Raw genomic sequence first — 20,538 nt, forward strand, 5'->3', positions numbered from 1 at the left:
CTCAGTATGTAGGGCATAATGATTGCACCTAAACATCCACCTGAGAGTGCGATCGTCATAGCCATGGGTTTTCTGGTAGTAAAAACTTTCCAGTACAGCCCACTGATGCAGTGATCATAAAAGAAGAACCCACTCCAACGCACACCCCAAGGCTTCCGATTAGATATACTGCCGAAGTAGCAAAACAGCTGATCGAGAAGCCTAGTGCGCAAATGATACAGCCAGCGGACACGACTGGACCATTACCGTAACGAGCCAACAGTCCGCTGGTGAGGGGAGAAGTCATGAGGGAGAGTGTCCCAATGCATCCAGAAATCCAAGCGGCGTCAGTCGTAGTGGTGTCCGGAAACTCCGCCACGACAAAAGCCCTCCAAACGGAGAAGGATTTCAAAAAGCCAGTCAGCAGAAAAGTGACCACAAAGGTCATGGCGGATACCAACCACCCGTATCCGCCATCAGGAGCGACACGTTCGCTCACAAGAACCATTGGTTCCTTCATATCGATAGCTACAGAAGTGTTGGGCACATCCGTAGCAACCGATCTGCTCGCCTCCAGCGAGATTGACATGCCAGAAAGATGGACGTTCTTGGCATCACCGGTCGAAACAGTCTTATCACCAACGCAAGACATGATTATCAATTCGAATCCGTTAAAACGAATCCACCGGTAACGTGATGGAAAATTAAAAGGGTCGACTCCCGGCCGCAAAAACGAGTAAACGATAAATCGAGTAAACGAAAAAACAGCGAGGAGCCGAGGACGCGCGCGCGAAGAACACTTCCTTATATACCCCCCGAGATGAAAAATTTCCTAGAAAATTTTGGAAAATTCCGAGAATTACTCGAAAATTTCGTATAACATTCTTATGTAAGCCTTTGGTACAACCAGTCGAATTATTTCCTGGAAATTCTAGAGAATTCCGAGAAAATATTGGAACTTCCCTTCCGCGACTACGGATGGTTCCAGCTTATTTCGATTATTCAACAACGCAATCTAGCTTCCCGTTAATTATTTTACATCAAAGAACACTTCTCCCCCAAATTAAATGAAATTATTTACTTCTAAAATAAAATACAACAACAACAGCAGCACATGCATACATCGGATTCTTCTCTTTCCCATCCCATATCGGCAGTGTGCATTACTTATAGAATGACTTACCTCATCGATTCTACTACGTCACCAGATGCTTCATTTCACCGCATGCTTTATTAAGTTAAAAAAATCAGGAAAATTCCAAAAGGTGTCCAATTAACCTCCAGACCCAAACACCAGCACCAAACATTGAATTTCAGTTTGCGTGTCAAAGTGTCGTAACCTGGGGGTAGCGGCTGCCAACAAAACGTTTAGAGAAGGGCAGCCGTACCAAAAAAAAAAGAAAAAATAGGAGAAGCGAAACCGCAGTTTCGCCCCCCGTCAACGCCCAAGAAAGTTTTACTTTGCTTTGGCAAGTTAGAAGTGAATATTAGAAAAACTATTAGAAAAACTCGAAAAACTCAAGAAAACATTTTTTTTGTTTTTTTTAAACTTTTAAAACTTTTTTTTTAAGTTTTTAAGTTTTTTTTGTTTTTTTTTTGTTTTTTTTATTTTTTATTTTTTTTGGGGTTTTTTTTTTTTTTTTTTTAGCCTTCTGCAGCTGGCATAGTCGTGTGAGCAGTTTATTCAATGATGCTCACAGTTCTTTGCAGCTATATCCATTTAGCTTTCTTCCTTAGGAAGGAAGCACATGATCATTCCCAATATTGCGCCGAACCACAAGTGAACGGTGTTCAGGATGAGCAGGCCTGGCACATCGGCGTCAGTTGGAACTTCGGGGCCCACAGAGCGATATATGACACCCGAGAGGCCCTGGAACCAGCGAGCCAGATTGAGAGTGTTGCTCATGTTTTTGGCGCCGTGATTGTAAGACAGCACCAAAGGAATAGAAATGTTCATCACTCCAGCGGCGAAAGAGCCGAAGAAAGAGAGAACAGCCAGCTGCCAGAAGGCATTGCAGAAGATAGCCAAGATAGCGCACAATGCACATGTTGCCAGGACAAAAGTGTACTCGGAAGTACGCCTGAGCGGAGACTTGGAGGCTAACATTCCATAGACCAGTCGAGCTAGCAGATCAGCCAACTGTACGAGGAGTGTAAGCAGAGAGATCTTGTCCGCACTCGCACCAAGTCTCTTGGCCTGACCACTGATCTGTCCCAAGAAGTGAGGACTTCCCATGCTCACCGCAAAGACAGAAAATGCCATAGTGAGGAACAGTGGGTGACGAAGGTATCGCAGAGCCATCAATTCCATAACAGCAGTGCGTACCTTCTCGCGGAGTGTTTTTTCTGCGGCAGGATTAGTTGCATCCTTTCCTTCCTCGGCAGGAACCTCTTTTTCCTCCAGAGGGAAGTGACTTTCCGGATTGGCATAAATCAGTCCACTCAAAGAGAGAAGAGCGAAAATTCCAGCCAGTGCCAGGAAGCCGTAGTGCATGCCCGCCGCATTGAAAAGTGGTCTCAGTATGTAGGGCATAATGATTGCACCTAAACATCCACCTGAGAGTGCGATCGTCATAGCCATGGGTTTTCTGGTAGTAAAAAACTTTCCAGTACAGCCCACTGATGCAGTGATCATAAAAGAAGAACCCACTCCAACGCACACCCCAAGGCTTCCGATTAGATATACTGCCGAAGTAGCAAAACAGCTGATCGAGAAGCCTAGTGCGCAAATGATACAGCCAGCGGACACGACTGGACCATTACCGTAACGAGCCAACAGTCCGCTGGTGAGGGGAGAAGTCATGAGGGAGAGTGTCCCAATGCATCCAGAAATCCAAGCGGCGTCAGTCGTAGTGGTGTCCGGAAACTCCGCCACGACAAAAGCCCTCCAAACGGAGAAGGATTTCAAAAAGCCAGTCAGCAGAAAAGTGACCACAAAGGTCATGGCGGATACCAACCACCCGTATCCGCCATCAGGAGCGACACGTTCGCTCACAAGAACCATTGGTTCCTTCATATCGATAGCTACAGAAGTGTTGGGCACATCCGTAGCAACCGATCTGCTCGCCTCCAGCGAGATTGACATGCCAGAAAGATGGACGTTCTTGGCATCACCGGTCGAAACAGTCTTATCACCAACGCAAGACATGATTATCAATTCGAATCCGTTAAAACGAATCCACCGGTAACGTGATGGAAAATTAAAAGGGTCGACTCCCGGCCGCAAAAACGAGTAAACGATAAATCGAGTAAACGAAAAAACAGCGAGGAGCCGAGGACGCGCGCGCGAAGAACACTTCCTTATATACCCCCCGAGATGAAAAATTTCCTAGAAAATTTTGGAAAATTCCGAGAATTACTCGAAAATTTCGTATAACATTCTTATGTAAGCCTTTGGTACAACCAGTCGAATTATTTCCTGGAAATTCTAGAGAATTCCGAGAAAATATTGGAACTTCCCTTCCGCGACTACGGATGGTTCCAGCTTATTTCGATTATTCAACAACGCAATCTAGCTTCCCGTTAATTATTTTACATCAAAGAACACTTCTCCCCCAAATTAAATGAAATTATTTACTTCTAAAATAAAATACAACAACAACAGCAGCACATGCATACATCGGATTCTTCTCTTTCCCATCCCATATCGGCAGTGTGCATTACTTATAGAATGACTTACCTCATCGATTCTACTACGTCACCAGATGCTTCATTTCACCGCATGCTTTATTAAGTTAAAAAAATCAGGAAAATTCCAAAAGGTGTCCAATTAACCTCCAGACCCAAACACCAGCACCAAACATTGAATTTCAGTTTGCGTGTCAAAGTGTCGTAACCTGGGGGTAGCGGCTGCCAACAAAACGTTTAGAGAAGGGCAGCCGTACAGAAAAAATAGGAGAAGCGAAACCGCAGTTTCGCCCCCCGTCAACGCCCAAGAAAGTTTTACTTTGCTTTGGCAAGTTAGAAGTGAATATTAGAAAAACTCGAAAAACTCAAGAAAACATTTTTTTTGTTTTTTTTAAACTTTTAAAACTTTTTTTTTAAGTTTTTAAGTTTTTTTTGTTTTTTTTTTGTTTTTTTTATTTTTTATTTTTTTTGGGGTTTTTTTTTTTTTTTTTTTAGCCTTCTGCAGCTGGCATAGTCGTGTGAGCAGTTTATTCAATGATGCTCACAGTTCTTTGCAGCTATATCCATTTAGCTTTCTTCCTTAGGAAGGAAGCACATGATCATTCCCAATATTGCGCCGAACCACAAGTGAACGGTGTTCAGGATGAGCAGGCCTGGCACATCGGCGTCAGTTGGAACTTCGGGGCCCACAGAGCGATATATGACACCCGAGAGGCCCTGGAACCAGCGAGCCAGATTGAGAGTGTTGCTCATGTTTTTGGCGCCGTGATTGTAAGACAGCACCAAAGGAATAGAAATGTTCATCACTCCAGCGGCGAAAGAGCCGAAGAAAGAGAGAACAGCCAGCTGCCAGAAGGCATTGCAGAAGATAGCCAAGATAGCGCACAATGCACATGTTGCCAGGACAAAAGTGTACTCGGAAGTACGCCTGAGCGGAGACTTGGAGGCTAACTTCCATAGACCAGTCGAGCTAGCAGATCAGCCAACTGTACGAGGAGTGTAAGCAGAGAGATCTTGTCCGCACTCGCACCAAGTCTCTTGGCCTGACCACTGATCTGTCCCAAGAAGTGAGGACTTCCCATGCTCACCGCAAAGACAGAAAATGCCATAGTGAGGAACAGTGGGTGACGAAGGTATCGCAGAGCCATCAATTCCATAACAGCAGTGCGTACCTTCTCGCGGAGTGTTTTTTCTGCGGCAGGATTAGTTGCATCCTTTCCTTCCTCGGCAGGAACCTCTTTTTCCTCCAGAGGGAAGTGACTTTCCGGATTGGCATAAATCAGTCCACTCAAAGAGAGAAGAGCGAAAATTCCAGCCAGTGCCAGGAAGCCGTAGTGCATGCCCGCCGCATTGAAAAGTGGTCTCAGTATGTAGGGCATAATGATTGCACCTAAACATCCACCTGAGAGTGCGATCGTCATAGCCATGGGTTTTCTGGTAGTAAAAAACTTTCCAGTACAGCCCACTGATGCAGTGATCATAAAAGAAGAACCCACTCCAACGCACACCCCAAGGCTTCCGATTAGATATACTGCCGAAGTAGCAAAACAGCTGATCGAGAAGCCTAGTGCGCAAATGATACAGCCAGCGGACACGACTGGACCATTACCGTAACGAGCCAACAGTCCGCTGGTGAGGGGAGAAGTCATGAGGGAGAGTGTCCCAATGCATCCAGAAATCCAAGCGGCGTCAGTCGTAGTGGTGTCCGGAAACTCCGCCACGACAAAAGCCCTCCAAACGGAGAAGGATTTCAAAAAGCCAGTCAGCAGAAAAGTGACCACAAAGGTCATGGCGGATACCAACCACCCGTATCCGCCATCAGGAGCGACACGTTCGCTCACAAGAACCATTGGTTCCTTCATATCGATAGCTACAGAAGTGTTGGGCACATCCGTAGCAACCGATCTGCTCGCCTCCAGCGAGATTGACATGCCAGAAAGATGGACGTTCTTGGCATCACCGGTCGAAACAGTCTTATCACCAACGCAAGACATGATTATCAATTCGAATCCGTTAAAACGAATCCACCGGTAACGTGATGGAAAATTAAAAGGGTCGACTCCCGGCCGCAAAAACGAGTAAACGATAAATCGAGTAAACGAAAAAACAGCGAGGAGCCGAGGACGCGCGCGCGAAGAACACTTCCTTATATACCCCCCGAGATGAAAAATTTCCTAGAAAATTTTGGAAAATTCCGAGAATTACTCGAAAATTTCGTATAACATTCTTATGTAAGCCTTTGGTACAACCAGTCGAATTATTTCCTGGAAATTCTAGAGAATTCCGAGAAAATATTGGAACTTCCCTTCCGCGACTACGGATGGTTCCAGCTTATTTCGATTATTCAACAACGCAATCTAGCTTCCCGTTAATTATTTTACATCAAAGAACACTTCTCCCCCAAATTAAATGAAATTATTTACTTCTAAAATAAAATACAACAACAACAGCAGCACATGCATACATCGGATTCTTCTCTTTCCCATCCCATATCGGCAGTGTGCATTACTTATAGAATGACTTACCTCATCGATTCTACTACGTCACCAGATGCTTCATTTCACCGCATGCTTTATTAAGTTAAAAAAATCAGGAAAATTCCAAAAGGTGTCCAATTAACCTCCAGACCCAAACACCAGCACCAAACATTGAATTTCAGTTTGCGTGTCAAAGTGTCGTAACCTGGGGGTAGCGGCTGCCAACAAAACGTTTAGAGAAGGGCAGCCGTACCAAAAAAAAAAGAAAAAATAGGAGAAGCGAAACCGCAGTTTCGCCCCCCGTCAACGCCCAAGAAAGTTTTACTTTGCTTTGGCAAGTTAGAAGTGAATATTAGAAAAACTCGAAAAACTCAAGAAAACATTTTTTTTGTTTTTTTTAAACTTTTAAAACTTTTTTTTTAAGTTTTTAAGTTTTTTTTGTTTTTTTTTTGTTTTTTTTATTTTTTATTTTTTTTGGGGTTTTTTTTTTTTTTTTTTTAGCCTTCTGCAGCTGGCATAGTCGTGTGAGCAGTTTATTCAATGATGCTCACAGTTCTTTGCAGCTATATCCATTTAGCTTTCTTCCTTAGGAAGGAAGCACATGATCATTCCCAATATTGCGCCGAACCACAAGTGAACGGTGTTCAGGATGAGCAGGCCTGGCACATCGGCGTCAGTTGGAACTTCGGGGCCCACAGAGCGATATATGACACCCGAGAGGCCCTGGAACCAGCGAGCCAGATTGAGAGTGTTGCTCATGTTTTTGGCGCCGTGATTGTAAGACAGCACCAAAGGAATAGAAATGTTCATCACTCCAGCGGCGAAAGAGCCGAAGAAAGAGAGAACAGCCAGCTGCCAGAAGGCATTGCAGAAGATAGCCAAGATAGCGCACAATGCACATGTTGCCAGGACAAAAGTGTACTCGGAAGTACGCCTGAGCGGAGACTTGGAGGCTAACATTCCATAGACCAGTCGAGCTAGCAGATCAGCCAACTGTACGAGGAGTGTAAGCAGAGAGATCTTGTCCGCACTCGCACCAAGTCTCTTGGCCTGACCACTGATCTGTCCCAAGAAGTGAGGACTTCCCATGCTCACCGCAAAGACAGAAAATGCCATAGTGAGGAACAGTGGGTGACGAAGGTATCGCAGAGCCATCAATTCCATAACAGCAGTGCGTACCTTCTCGCGGAGTGTTTTTTCTGCGGCAGGATTAGTTGCATCCTTTCCTTCCTCGGCAGGAACCTCTTTTTCCTCCAGAGGGAAGTGACTTTCCGGATTGGCATAAATCAGTCCACTCAAAGAGAGAAGAGCGAAAATTCCAGCCAGTGCCAGGAAGCCGTAGTGCATGCCCGCCGCATTGAAAAGTGGTCTCAGTATGTAGGGCATAATGATTGCACCTAAACATCCACCTGAGAGTGCGATCGTCATAGCCATGGGTTTTCTGGTAGTAAAAAACTTTCCAGTACAGCCCACTGATGCAGTGATCATAAAAGAAGAACCCACTCCAACGCACACCCCAAGGCTTCCGATTAGATATACTGCCGAAGTAGCAAAACAGCTGATCGAGAAGCCTAGTGCGCAAATGATACAGCCAGCGGACACGACTGGACCATTACCGTAACGAGCCAACAGTCCGCTGGTGAGGGGAGAAGTCATGAGGGAGAGTGTCCCAATGCATCCAGAAATCCAAGCGGCGTCAGTCGTAGTGGTGTCCGGAAACTCCGCCACGACAAAAGCCCTCCAAACGGAGAAGGATTTCAAAAAGCCAGTCAGCAGAAAAGTGACCACAAAGGTCATGGCGGATACCAACCACCCGTATCCGCCATCAGGAGCGACACGTTCGCTCACAAGAACCATTGGTTCCTTCATATCGATAGCTACAGAAGTGTTGGGCACATCCGTAGCAACCGATCTGCTCGCCTCCAGCGAGATTGACATGCCAGAAAGATGGACGTTCTTGGCATCACCGGTCGAAACAGTCTTATCACCAACGCAAGACATGATTATCAATTCGAATCCGTTAAAACGAATCCACCGGTAACGTGATGGAAAATTAAAAGGGTCGACTCCCGGCCGCAAAAACGAGTAAACGATAAATCGAGTAAACGAAAAAACAGCGAGGAGCCGAGGACGCGCGCGCGAAGAACACTTCCTTATATACCCCCCGAGATGAAAAATTTCCTAGAAAATTTTGGAAAATTCCGAGAATTACTCGAAAATTTCGTATAACATTCTTATGTAAGCCTTTGGTACAACCAGTCGAATTATTTCCTGGAAATTCTAGAGAATTCCGAGAAAATATTGGAACTTCCCTTCCGCGACTACGGATGGTTCCAGCTTATTTCGATTATTCAACAACGCAATCTAGCTTCCCGTTAATTATTTTACATCAAAGAACACTTCTCCCCCAAATTAAATGAAATTATTTACTTCTAAAATAAAATACAACAACAACAGCAGCACATGCATACATCGGATTCTTCTCTTTCCCATCCCATATCGGCAGTGTGCATTACTTATAGAATGACTTACCTCATCGATTCTACTACGTCACCAGATGCTTCATTTCACCGCATGCTTTATTAAGTTAAAAAAATCAGGAAAATTCCAAAAGGTGTCCAATTAACCTCCAGACCCAAACACCAGCACCAAACATTGAATTTCAGTTTGCGTGTCAAAGTGTCGTAACCTGGGGGTAGCGGCTGCCAACAAAACGTTTAGAGAAGGGCAGCCGTACCAAAAAAAAAAGAAAAAATAGGAGAAGCGAAACCGCAGTTTCGCCCCCCGTCAACGCCCAAGAAAGTTTTACTTTGCTTTGGCAAGTTAGAAGTGAATATTAGAAAAACTCGAAAAACTCAAGAAAACATTTTTTTTGTTTTTTTTAAACTTTTAAAACTTTTTTTTTAAGTTTTTAAGTTTTTTTTGTTTTTTTTTTGTTTTTTTTATTTTTTATTTTTTTTGGGGTTTTTTTTTTTTTTTTTTTAGCCTTCTGCAGCTGGCATAGTCGTGTGAGCAGTTTATTCAATGATGCTCACAGTTCTTTGCAGCTATATCCATTTAGCTTTCTTCCTTAGGAAGGAAGCACATGATCATTCCCAATATTGCGCCGAACCACAAGTGAACGGTGTTCAGGATGAGCAGGCCTGGCACATCGGCGTCAGTTGGAACTTCGGGGCCCACAGAGCGATATATGACACCCGAGAGGCCCTGGAACCAGCGAGCCAGATTGAGAGTGTTGCTCATGTTTTTGGCGCCGTGATTGTAAGACAGCACCAAAGGAATAGAAATGTTCATCACTCCAGCGGCGAAAGAGCCGAAGAAAGAGAGAACAGCCAGCTGCCAGAAGGCATTGCAGAAGATAGCCAAGATAGCGCACAATGCACATGTTGCCAGGACAAAAGTGTACTCGGAAGTACGCCTGAGCGGAGACTTGGAGGCTAACATTCCATAGACCAGTCGAGCTAGCAGATCAGCCAACTGTACGAGGAGTGTAAGCAGAGAGATCTTGTCCGCACTCGCACCAAGTCTCTTGGCCTGACCACTGATCTGTCCCAAGAAGTGAGGACTTCCCATGCTCACCGCAAAGACAGAAAATGCCATAGTGAGGAACAGTGGGTGACGAAGGTATCGCAGAGCCATCAATTCCATAACAGCAGTGCGTACCTTCTCGCGGAGTGTTTTTTCTGCGGCAGGATTAGTTGCATCCTTTCCTTCCTCGGCAGGAACCTCTTTTTCCTCCAGAGGGAAGTGACTTTCCGGATTGGCATAAATCAGTCCACTCAAAGAGAGAAGAGCGAAAATTCCAGCCAGTGCCAGGAAGCCGTAGTGCATGCCCGCCGCATTGAAAAGTGGTCTCAGTATGTAGGGCATAATGATTGCACCTAAACATCCACCTGAGAGTGCGATCGTCATAGCCATGGGTTTTCTGGTAGTAAAAAACTTTCCAGTACAGCCCACTGATGCAGTGATCATAAAAGAAGAACCCACTCCAACGCACACCCCAAGGCTTCCGATTAGATATACTGCCGAAGTAGCAAAACAGCTGATCGAGAAGCCTAGTGCGCAAATGATACAGCCAGCGGACACGACTGGACCATTACCGTAACGAGCCAACAGTCCGCTGGTGAGGGGAGAAGTCATGAGGGAGAGTGTCCCAATGCATCCAGAAATCCAAGCGGCGTCAGTCGTAGTGGTGTCCGGAAACTCCGCCACGACAAAAGCCCTCCAAACGGAGAAGGATTTCAAAAAGCCAGTCAGCAGAAAAGTGACCACAAAGGTCATGGCGGATACCAACCACCCGTATCCGCCATCAGGAGCGACACGTTCGCTCACAAGAACCATTGGTTCCTTCATATCGATAGCTACAGAAGTGTTGGGCACATCCGTAGCAACCGATCTGCTCGCCTCCAGCGAGATTGACATGCCAGAAAGATGGACGTTCTTGGCATCACCGGTCGAAACAGTCTTATCACCAACGCAAGACATGATTATCAATTCGAATCCGTTAAAACGAATCCACCGGTAACGTGATGGAAAATTAAAAGGGTCGACTCCCGGCCGCAAAAACGAGTAAACGATAAATCGAGTAAACGAAAAAACAGCGAGGAGCCGAGGACGCGCGCGCGAAGAACACTTCCTTATATACCCCCCGAGATGAAAAATTTCCTAGAAAATTTTGGAAAATTCCGAGAATTACTCGAAAATTTCGTATAACATTCTTATGTAAGCCTTTGGTACAACCAGTCGAATTATTTCCTGGAAATTCTAGAGAATTCCGAGAAAATATTGGAACTTCCCTTCCGCGACTACGGATGGTTCCAGCTTATTTCGATTATTCAACAACGCAATCTAGCTTCCCGTTAATTATTTTACATCAAAGAACACTTCTCCCCCAAATTAAATGAAATTATTTACTTCTAAAATAAAATACAACAACAACAGCAGCACATGCATACATCGGATTCTTCTCTTTCCCATCCCATATCGGCAGTGTGCATTACTTATAGAATGACTTACCTCATCGATTCTACTACGTCACCAGATGCTTCATTTCACCGCATGCTTTATTAAGTTAAAAAAATCAGGAAAATTCCAAAAGGTGTCCAATTAACCTCCAGACCCAAACACCAGCACCAAACATTGAATTTCAGTTTGCGTGTCAAAGTGTCGTAACCTGGGGGTAGCGGCTGCCAACAAAACGTTTAGAGAAGGGCAGCCGTACCAAAAAAAAAAGAAAAAATAGGAGAAGCGAAACCGCAGTTTCGCCCCCCGTCAACGCCCAAGAAAGTTTTACTTTGCTTTGGCAAGTTAGAAGTGAATATTAGAAAAACTCGAAAAACTCAAGAAAACATTTTTTTTGTTTTTTTTAAACTTTTAAAACTTTTTTTTTAAGTTTTTAAGTTTTTTTTGTTTTTTTTTTGTTTTTTTTATTTTTTATTTTTTTTGGGGTTTTTTTTTTTTTTTTTTTAGCCTTCTGCAGCTGGCATAGTCGTGTGAGCAGTTTATTCAATGATGCTCACAGTTCTTTGCAGCTATATCCATTTAGCTTTCTTCCTTAGGAAGGAAGCACATGATCATTCCCAATATTGCGCCGAACCACAAGTGAACGGTGTTCAGGATGAGCAGGCCTGGCACATCGGCGTCAGTTGGAACTTCGGGGCCCACAGAGCGATATATGACACCCGAGAGGCCCTGGAACCAGCGAGCCAGATTGAGAGTGTTGCTCATGTTTTTGGCGCCGTGATTGTAAGACAGCACCAAAGGAATAGAAATGTTCATCACTCCAGCGGCGAAAGAGCCGAAGAAAGAGAGAACAGCCAGCTGCCAGAAGGCATTGCAGAAGATAGCCAAGATAGCGCACAATGCACATGTTGCCAGGACAAAAGTGTACTCGGAAGTACGCCTGAGCGGAGACTTGGAGGCTAACATTCCATAGACCAGTCGAGCTAGCAGATCAGCCAACTGTACGAGGAGTGTAAGCAGAGAGATCTTGTCCGCACTCGCACCAAGTCTCTTGGCCTGACCACTGATCTGTCCCAAGAAGTGAGGACTTCCCATGCTCACCGCAAAGACAGAAAATGCCATAGTGAGGAACAGTGGGTGACGAAGGTATCGCAGAGCCATCAATTCCATAACAGCAGTGCGTACCTTCTCGCGGAGTGTTTTTTCTGCGGCAGGATTAGTTGCATCCTTTCCTTCCTCGGCAGGAACCTCTTTTTCCTCCAGAGGGAAGTGACTTTCCGGATTGGCATAAATCAGTCCACTCAAAGAGAGAAGAGCGAAAATTCCAGCCAGTGCCAGGAAGCCGTAGTGCATGCCCGCCGCATTGAAAAGTGGTCTCAGTATGTAGGGCATAATGATTGCACCTAAACATCCACCTGAGAGTGCGATCGTCATAGCCATGGGTTTTCTGGTAGTAAAAAACTTTCCAGTACAGCCCACTGATGCAGTGATCATAAAAGAAGAACCCACTCCAACGCACACCCCAAGGCTTCCGATTAGATATACTGCCGAAGTAGCAAAACAGCTGATCGAGAAGCCTAGTGCGCAAATGATACAGCCAGCGGACACGACTGGACCATTACCGTAACGAGCCAACAGTCCGCTGGTGAGGGGAGAAGTCATGAGGGAGAGTGTCCCAATGCATCCAGAAATCCAAGCGGCGTCAGTCGTAGTGGTGTCCGGAAACTCCGCCACGACAAAAGCCCTCCAAACGGAGAAGGATTTCAAAAAGCCAGTCAGCAGAAAAGTGACCACAAAGGTCATGGCGGATACCAACCACCCGTATCCGCCATCAGGAGCGACACGTTCGCTCACAAGAACCATTGGTTCCTTCATATCGATAGCTACAGAAGTGTTGGGCACATCCGTAGCAACCGATCTGCTCGCCTCCAGCGAGATTGACATGCCAGAAAGATGGACGTTCTTGGCATCACCGGTCGAAACAGTCTTATCACCAACGCAAGACATGATTATCAATTCGAATCCGTTAAAACGAATCCACCGGTAACGTGATGGAAAATTAAAAGGGTCGACTCCCGGCCGCAAAAACGAGTAAACGATAAATCGAGTAAACGAAAAAACAGCGAGGAGCCGAGGACGCGCGCGCGAAGAACACTTCCTTATATACCCCCCGAGATGAAAAATTTCCTAGAAAATTTTGGAAAATTCCGAGAATTACTCGAAAATTTCGTATAACATTCTTATGTAAGCCTTTGGTACAACCAGTCGAATTATTTCCTGGAAATTCTAGAGAATTCCGAGAAAATATTGGAACTTCCCTTCCGCGACTACGGATGGTTCCAGCTTATTTCGATTATTCAACAACGCAATCTAGCTTCCCGTTAATTATTTTACATCAAAGAACACTTCTCCCCCAAATTAAATGAAATTATTTACTTCTAAAATAAAATACAACAACAACAGCAGCACATGCATACATCGGATTCTTCTCTTTCCCATCCCATATCGGCAGTGTGCATTACTTATAGAATGACTTACCTCATCGATTCTACTACGTCACCAGATGCTTCATTTCACCGCATGCTTTATTAAGTTAAAAAAATCAGGAAAATTCCAAAAGGTGTCCAATTAACCTCCAGACCCAAACACCAGCACCAAACATTGAATTTCAGTTTGCGTGTCAAAGTGTCGTAACCTGGGGGTAGCGGCTGCCAACAAAACGTTTAGAGAAGGGCAGCCGTACCAAAAAAAAAAGAAAAAATAGGAGAAGCGAAACCGCAGTTTCGCCCCCCGTCAACGCCCAAGAAAGTTTTACTTTGCTTTGGCAAGTTAGAAGTGAATATTAGAAAAACTCGAAAAACTCAAGAAAACATTTTTTTTGTTTTTTTTAAACTTTTAAAACTTTTTTTTTAAGTTTTTAAGTTTTTTTTGTTTTTTTTTTGTTTTTTTTATTTTTTATTTTTTTTGGGGTTTTTTTTTTTTTTTTTTTAGCCTTCTGCAGCTGGCATAGTCGTGTGAGCAGTTTATTCAATGATGCTCACAGTTCTTTGCAGCTATATCCATTTAGCTTTCTTCCTTAGGAAGGAAGCACATGATCATTCCCAATATTGCGCCGAACCACAAGTGAACGGTGTTCAGGATGAGCAGGCCTGGCACATCGGCGTCAGTTGGAACTTCGGGGCCCACAGAGCGATATATGACACCCGAGAGGCCCTGGAACCAGCGAGCCAGATTGAGAGTGTTGCTCATGTTTTTGGCGCCGTGATTGTAAGACAGCACCAAAGGAATAGAAATGTTCATCACTCCAGCGGCGAAAGAGCCGAAGAAAGAGAGAACAGCCAGCTGCCAGAAGGCATTGCAGAAGATAGCCAAGATAGCGCACAATGCACATGTTGCCAGGACAAAAGTGTACTCGGAAGTACGCCTGAGCGGAGACTTGGAGGCTAACATTCCATAGACCAGTCGAGCTAGCAGATCAGCCAACTGTACGAGGAGTGTAAGCAGAGAGATCTTGTCCGCACTCGCACCAAGTCTCTTGGCCTGACCACTGATCTGTCCCAAGAAGTGAGGACTTCCCATGCTCACCGCAAAGACAGAAAATGCCATAGTGAGGAACAGTGGGTGACGAAGGTATCGCAGAGCCATCAATTCCATAACAGCAGTGCGTACCTTCTCGCGGAGTGTTTTTTCTGCGGCAGGATTAGTTGCATCCTTTCCTTCCTCGGCAGGAACCTCTTTTTCCTCCAGAGGGAAGTGACTTTCCGGATTGGCATAAATCAGTCCACTCAAAGAGAGAAGAGCGAAAATTCCAGCCAGTGCCAGGAAGCCGTAGTGCATGCCCGCCGCATTGAAAAGTGGTCTCAGTATGTAGGGCATAATGATTGCACCTAAACATCCACCTGAGAGTGCGATCGTCATAGCCATGGGTTTTCTGGTAGTAAAAAACTTTCCAGTACAGCCCACTGATGCAGTGATCATAAAAGAAGAACCCACTCCAACGCACACCCCAAGGCTTCCGATTAGATATACTGCCGAAGTAGCAAAACAGCTGATCGAGAAGCCTAGTGCGCAAATGATACAGCCAGCGGACACGACTGGACCATTACCGTAACGAGCCAACAGTCCGCTGGTGAGGGGAGAAGTCATGAGGGAGAGTGTCCCAATGCATCCAGAAATCCAAGCGGCGTCAGTCGTAGTGGTGTCCGGAAACTCCGCCACGACAAAAGCCCTCCAAACGGAGAAGGATTTCAAAAAGCCAGTCAGCAGAAAAGTGACCACAAAGGTCATGGCGGATACCAACCACCCGTATCCGCCATCAGGAGCGACACGTTCGCTCACAAGAACCATTGGTTCCTTCATATCGATAGCTACAGAAGTGTTGGGCACATCCGTAGCAACCGATCTGCTCGCCTCCAGCGAGATTGACATGCCAGAAAGATGGACGTTCTTGGCATCACCGGTCGAAACAGTCTTATCACCAACGCAAGACATGATTATCAATTCGAATCCGTTAAAACGAATCCACCGGTAACGTGATGGAAAATTAAAAGGGTCGACTCCCGGCCGCAAAAACGAGTAAACGATAAATCGAGTAAACGAAAAAACAGCGAGGAGCCGAGGACGCGCGCGCGAAGAACACTTCCTTATATACCCCCCGAGATGAAAAATTTCCTAGAAAATTTTGGAAAATTCCGAGAATTACTCGAAAATTTCGTATAACATTCTTATGTAAGCCTTTGGTACAACCAGTCGAATTATTTCCTGGAAATTCTAGAGAATTCCGAGAAAATATTGGAACTTCCCTTCCGCGACTACGGATGGTTCCAGCTTATTTCGATTATTCAACAACGCAATCTAGCTTCCCGTTAATTATTTTACATCAAAGAACACTTCTCCCCCAAATTAAATGAAATTATTTACTTCTAAAATAAAATACAACAACAACAGCAGCACATGCATACATCGGATTCTTCTCTTTCCCATCCCATATCGGCAGTGTGCATTACTTATAGAATGACTTACCTCATCGATTCTACTACGTCACCAGATGCTTCATTTCACCGCATGCTTTATTAAGTTAAAAAAATCAGGAAAATTCCAAAAGGTGTCCAATTAACCTCCAGACCCAAACACCAGCACCAAACATTGAATTTCAGTTTGCGTGTCAAAGTGTCGTAACCTGGGGGTAGCGGCTGCCAACAAAACGTTTAGAGAAGGGCAGCCGTACCAAAAAAAAAAGAAAAAATAGGAGAAGCGAAACCGCAGTTTCGCCCCCCGTCAACGCCCAAGAAAGTTTTACTTTGCTTTGGCAAGTTAGAAGTGAATATTAGAAAAACTCGAAAAACTCAAGAAAACATTTTTTTTGTTTTTTTTAAACTTTTAAAACTTTTTTTTTAAGTTTTTAAGTTTTTTTTGTTTTTTTTTTGTTTTTTTTATTTTTTATTTTTTTTGGGGTTTTTTTTTTTTTTTTTTTAGCCTTCTGCAGCTGGCATAGTCGTGTGAGCAGTTTATTCAATGATGCTCACAGTTCTTTGCAGCTATATCCATTTAGCTTTCTTCCTTAGGAAGGAAGCACATGATCATTCCCAATATTGCGCCGAACCACAAGTGAACGGTGTTCAGGATGAGCAGGCCTGGCACATCGGCGTCAGTTGGAACTTCGGGGCCCACAGAGCGATATATGACACCCGAGAGGCCCTGGAACCAGCGAGCCAGATTGAGAGTGTTGCTCATGTTTTTGGCGCCGTGATTGTAAGACAGCACCAAAGGAATAGAAATGTTCATCACTCCAGCGGCGAAAGAGCCGAAGAAAGAGAGAACAGCCAGCTGCCAGAAGGCATTGCAGAAGATAGCCAAGATAGCGCACAATGCACATGTTGCCAGGACAAAAGTGTACTCGGAAGTACGCCTGAGCGGAGACTTGGAGGCTAACATTCCATAGACCAGTCGAGCTAGCAGATCAGCCAACTGTACGAGGAGTGTAAGCAGAGAGATCTTGTCCGCACTCGCACCAAGTCTCTTGGCCTGACCACTGATCTGTCCCAAGAAGTGAGGACTTCCCATGCTCACCGCAAAGACAGAAAATGCCATAGTGAGGAACAGTGGGTGACGAAGGTATCGCAGAGCCATCAATTCCATAACAGCAGTGCGTACCTTCTCGCGGAGTGTTTTTTCTGCGGCAGGATTAGTTGCATCCTTTCCTTCCTCGGCAGGAACCTCTTTTTCCTCCAGAGGGAAGTGACTTTCCGGATTGGCATAAATCAGTCCACTCAAAGAGAGAAGAGCGAAAATTCCAGCCAGTGCCAGGAAGCCGTAGTGCATGCCCGCCGCATTGAAAAGTGGTCTCAGTATGTAGGGCATAATGATTGCACCTAAACATCCACCTGAGAGTGCGATCGTCATAGCCATGGGTTTTCTGGTAGTAAAAAACTTTCCAGTACAGCCCACTGATGCAGTGATCATAAAAGAAGAACCCACTCCAACGCACACCCCAAGGCTTCCGATTAGATATACTGCCGAAGTAGCAAAACAGCTGATCGAGAAGCCTAGTGCGCAAATGATACAGCCAGCGGACACGACTGGACCATTACCGTAACGAGCCAACAGTCCGCTGGTGAGGGGAGAAGTCATGAGGGAGAGTGTCCCAATGCATCCAGAAATCCAAGCGGCGTCAGTCGTAGTGGTGTCCGGAAACTCCGCCACGACAAAAGCCCTCCAAACGGAGAAGGATTTCAAAAAGCCAGTCAGCAGAAAAGTGACCACAAAGGTCATGGCGGATACCAACCACCCGTATCCGCCATCAGGAGCGACACGTTCGCTCACAAGAACCATTGGTTCCTTCATATCGATAGCTACAGAAGTGTTGGGCACATCCGTAGCAACCGATCTGCTCGCCTCCAGCGAGATTGACATGCCAGAAAGATGGACGTTCTTGGCATCACCGGTCGAAACAGTCTTATCACCAACGCAAGACATGATTATCAATTCGAATCCGTTAAAACGAATCCACCGGTAACGTGATGGAAAATTAAAAGGGTCGACTCCCGGCCGCAAAAACGAGTAAACGATAAATCGAGTAAACGAAAAAACAGCGAGGAGCCGAGGACGCGCGCGCGAAGAACACTTCCTTATATACCCCCCGAGATGAAAAATTTCCTAGAAAATTTTGGAAAATTCCGAGAATTACTCGAAAATTTCGTATAACATTCTTATGTAAGCCTTTGGTACAACCAGTCGAATTATTTCCTGGAAATTCTAGAGAATTCCGAGAAAATATTGGAACTTCCCTTCCGCGACTACGGATGGTTCCAGCTTATTTCGATTATTCAACAACGCAATCTAGCTTCCCGTTAATTATTTTACATCAAAGAACACTTCTCCCCCAAATTAAATGAAATTATTTACTTCTAAAATAAAATACAACAACAACAGCAGCACATGCATACATCGGATTCTTCTCTTTCCCATCCCATATCGGCAGTGTGCATTACTTATAGAATGACTTACCTCATCGATTCTACTACGTCACCAGATGCTTCATTTCACCGCATGCTTTATTAAGTTAAAAAAATCAGGAAAATTCCAAAAGGTGTCCAATTAACCTCCAGACCCAAACACCAGCACCAAACATTGAATTTCAGTTTGCGTGTCAAAGTGTCGTAACCTGGGGGTAGCGGCTGCCAACAAAACGTTTAGAGAAGGGCAGCCGTACCAAAAAAAAAAGAAAAAATAGGAGAAGCGAAACCGCAGTTTCGCCCCCCGTCAACGCCCAAGAAAGTTTTACTTTGCTTTGGCAAGTTAGAAGTGAATATTAGAAAAACTCGAAAAACTCAAGAAAACATTTTTTTTGTTTTTTTTAAACTTTTAAAACTTTTTTTTTAAGTTTTTAAGTTTTTTTTGTTTTTTTTTTGTTTTTTTTATTTTTTATTTTTTTTGGGGTTTTTTTTTTTTTTTTTTTAGCCTTCTGCAGCTGGCATAGTCGTGTGAGCAGTTTATTCAATGATGCTCACAGTTCTTTGCAGCTATATCCATTTAGCTTTCTTCCTTAGGAAGGAAGCACATGATCATTCCCAATATTGCGCCGAACCACAAGTGAACGGTGTTCAGGATGAGCAGGCCTGGCACATCGGCGTCAGTTGGAACTTCGGGGCCCACAGAGCGATATATGACACCCGAGAGGCCCTGGAACCAGCGAGCCAGATTGAGAGTGTTGCTCATGTTTTTGGCGCCGTGATTGTAAGACAGCACCAAAGGAATAGAAATGTTCATCACTCCAGCGGCGAAAGAGCCGAAGAAAGAGAGAACAGCCAGCTGCCAGAAGGCATTGCAGAAGATAGCCAAGATAGCGCACAATGCACATGTTGCCAGGACAAAAGTGTACTCGGAAGTACGCCTGAGCGGAGACTTGGAGGCTAACATTCCATAGACCAGTCGAGCTAGCAGATCAGCCAACTGTACGAGGAGTGTAAGCAGAGAGATCTTGTCCGCACTCGCACCAAGTCTCTTGGCCTGACCACTGATCTGTCCCAAGAAGTGAGGACTTCCCATGCTCACCGCAAAGACAGAAAATGCCATAGTGAGGAACAGTGGGTGACGAAGGTATCGCAGAGCCATCAATTCCATAACAGCAGTGCGTACCTTCTCGCGGAGTGTTTTTTCTGCGGCAGGATTAGTTGCATCCTTTCCTTCCTCGGCAGGAACCTCTTTTTCCTCCAGAGGGAAGTGACTTTCCGGATTGGCATAAATCAGTCCACTCAAAGAGAGAAGAGCGAAAATTCCAGCCAGTGCCAGGAAGCCGTAGTGCATGCCCGCCGCATTGAAAAGTGGTCTCAGTATGTAGGGCATAATGATTGCACCTAAACATCCACCTGAGAGTGCGATCGTCATAGCCATGGGTTTTCTGGTAGTAAAAAACTTTCCAGTACAGCCCACTGATGCAGTGATCATAAAAGAAGAACCCACTCCAACGCACACCCCAAGGCTTCCGATTAGATATACTGCCGAAGTAGCAAAACAGCTGATCGAGAAGCCTAGTGCGCAAATGATACAGCCAGCGGACACGACTGGACCATTACCGTAACGAGCCAACAGTCCGCTGGTGAGGGGAGAAGTCATGAGGGAGAGTGTCCCAATGCATCCAGAAATCCAAGCGGCGTCAGTCGTAGTGGTGTCCGGAAACTCCGCCACGACAAAAGCCCTCCAAACGGAGAAGGATTTCAAAAAGCCAGTCAGCAGAAAAGTGACCACAAAGGTCATGGCGGATACCAACCACCCGTATCCGCCATCAGGAGCGACACGTTCGCTCACAAGAACCATTGGTTCCTTCATATCGATAGCTACAGAAGTGTTGGGCACATCCGTAGCAACCGATCTGCTCGCCTCCAGCGAGATTGACATGCCAGAAAGATGGACGTTCTTGGCATCACCGGTCGAAACAGTCTTATCACCAACGCAAGACATGATTATCAATTCGAATCCGTTAAAACGAATCCAC

The sequence above is a fragment of the Pholcus phalangioides genome, unplaced genomic scaffold (assembly GCF_987345545.1).
Source record: "Pholcus phalangioides strain wild (caught in Gottingen) unplaced genomic scaffold, Ppha-v1.0 ptg000032l_1, whole genome shotgun sequence".
NCBI classification, from domain to species: domain Eukaryota; kingdom Metazoa; phylum Arthropoda; class Arachnida; order Araneae; family Pholcidae; genus Pholcus; species Pholcus phalangioides.